General features: G+C 41.7%; 1 pseudogene; it reads right to left on the bottom strand.

Moving 5' to 3' along the window:
• Positions 1–446: 446 nt before the first annotated feature.
• On the bottom strand, positions 447–2,363 carry LOC119522475 (annotated as a pseudogene).
• Positions 2,364–2,638: the final 275 nt, after the last annotated feature.

Here is a 2,638-nt window from a genome sequence, read left to right as displayed (position 1 = left end):
AGAAATAATCCATTATGGTTTGCTGTGATTAGAATTCAGTGGTTAGTCCCTGAAGCTATTGGTGTGTAGATTTATTTTCTGCTCATTAAACTACTATCCTTTCTAAGGCAATCTTAAGAAAGGGAGGCAGAAGTATAAGTTAGTGAAGTATCACTTTGATTTTGACTGTTTGTTATACTGTTAATATAAATTCTCTCATTTTGCTTTATTAAAGGTGAAGCAGGTTATTAAAAACCCATATTTTTTCCTTTTTTCACTGTTTAGATGAATTTGTTATTGATGTCTCAAAGCCAATGAGGACATGAAGCTATATGAACAGAATTCTTAATTTAGAACATGCAGACAACTGTAAACATGATAAATGCATCAGGTTGAGGCTGCCACCATGGCAGAGAGAAGGCATCCACCTCCCCAGTGGCTTGTCTGTAGTCAGTTATCTTCTCTTTTCACTCCAGGTTTCCATTCTGAATCATCTGCAGATACTCCTTTTGAAGCTTTTCGTGAGCTTCCAAGAGCTTCTTGAGCTTCTTGGCTTGTCCTTTGCTGAGCTCTTTGCCTTCCGTGTCATGTTTTGGCAGGCTGTTCTCATCAAACTTGGAGTATTTGTCACTTTTGGACAAGAGTATTCACTGTGTGGGATCTTCATCTTCATCAGCTTTGCTGCCTCTTGTTCCTACTTTCTCTTGGAATCCTTTTTTCTCCTTCTTTCTCTCTTCTTCAAACTGTTTCTTCTCTTCTCTCTCTTACAACAAAGTATCAATGTCCACCAAATTGACCACAGATGTAAGTCTTTGTGATCCTCCAGCCACACTCTAAGCTCAGGCAGGACATCATCCTGCATGGCATCACTGAGCTGCAGACCCTCAGGGACTTTTTCTGCTTGGCTATCTTCCACACTCCTTCTCTAAACTCTGACAGAACCTGAAGATACAGCATAACTGTTGCCTCCAGGTTCAGGCCAGTTCTGTGACCTTGAACCGGGAAACCTAAGGTGCTTTCCCCTCTGATGGTCCCAAAGATCTTTGGCATATGGGTGAGGGATAGCTCAACACTCTCCAGGTGCACCCTATTGGGCCTCCTTCTTGAGGTCTTCCTGGCCATCATGTAGAGGTTGCACTGGCTCACTGGGGCTCACATTTCTTTCAAGATGGTGCAGGTGTCGACATTGTCACAGAGGTCCTCATGAACTATTGTCTTCCTGTCATAGTTTTTTCAGTCCTACTTCTTCATCTTCACAATTCTCAAACTGACCAGTTGGATCACCAGGAGCATGAAGGATATCTTTCATGTTTAAGAAAACTCATTCATGAACTTCTCATTACTGGGCCATAGATCCCATAGTTTTGCTCAGAGTTCAATGTGTCCTTCCAAGAATGCATAAGGAAAGCCAACCACAACTGCCAGACTGAATGCTTCTTTAAGGCATTTTTGAAGGTGATGAAGTTTTCTTGAACTATTTTCACATTTGCCAGTCTGCAATCATTAAGTGCCCTGTGTAAAGGAAATACCTGATCTAGCAGTCATTTTTGAAGTAGGTCTCTGACCAAGCTTATTGTGGTGGGGGAAACAAAGGTTGAAACCCCCTCTATGAATATCCCTTGAAGCCCCCAGGAGGGTGTCCAACATGGTGGAGCACTTGATGTGCCCACCACTGGCCCCTTCTCCATGGACACACCCAGGACAGTTCTCTGGGCTTGGAGGCTTTCTACAGGGTCAAGTCATTGGCAGACCATTCTTATTCAGGTGATTGGCTGAGATGCTCAGTTTGTCTTCTCCTTCCTGAAGGGCTTTCTGATCCCCAATGACTTTGGGCACCAGTTTCACCTAGATGTGTTTCTCACTGGAAGCAAAATTCACCTTATCAAAACAGACAGACCCATTGAATGCATAGCCATAACTGTTGTCCATGATCTTAATGATGGCCACAATCTCCAGCATGTAGTAAGTAACCCAAATCAGGATGTCTGGAGGCAGGGTGTTCAGAGCTTCCATGTCTTTGTGGAATTCCTCTTTCCAGAACTTGGGAGTTTGGAGAAAGGAGAGTTATCAGTCACCACACTGCCAAATCTGGAATCCAGCCATTCAGAAAGCAAATCCTTTGCCTCTTTCAAAAATATCTGGACAAAGTAATTGAGTTCTTCTCCAGAAACTCTGGACTGCATGATTCTCTCAAGTAGTTCCATGGCCAGTGCCACCAACTGCCAGATCCCCTCGAGAATCTGCTTTGTATCAGGATCTGTTGCCACGTTCAACTTTGCTGAATTTCAATTCAACTTCAGGGCAGCATATACATTCTCAGGGAGCTGTGCTGCTTGGGCTGCCTTCTCCTGATACTGCTAAAATACATGATTCTGCTGTGCCATCTTTTTTTAATGCAATTTTATTGAGATATACCAGACAAAGTGTATAATCAGTGGTACATGGTATCATCATATAGTTGTGCATTCATCACCACAATCAATTTTTGAACATTTTCATTACTCCAAAAAAAGAATAAAAATAGAAAAGAACACCCAAAACATCCCATACTCCTTATCCCTATTTATTTATTTATTTACTTATTTATTTATCTTTATTTTCTTACTCATCTGTCCATACATTGGATAAAGAGAATGTTAGTTGTAAGGTTTTCACAATT

This window comes from Choloepus didactylus, chromosome X, assembly GCF_015220235.1.
Source record: "Choloepus didactylus isolate mChoDid1 chromosome X, mChoDid1.pri, whole genome shotgun sequence".
Lineage (NCBI taxonomy): Eukaryota > Metazoa > Chordata > Mammalia > Pilosa > Megalonychidae > Choloepus > Choloepus didactylus.
The sequence above is the reverse complement of the archived record's forward strand: the minus strand, read 5'-3'. Positions and strand labels throughout refer to the sequence as shown.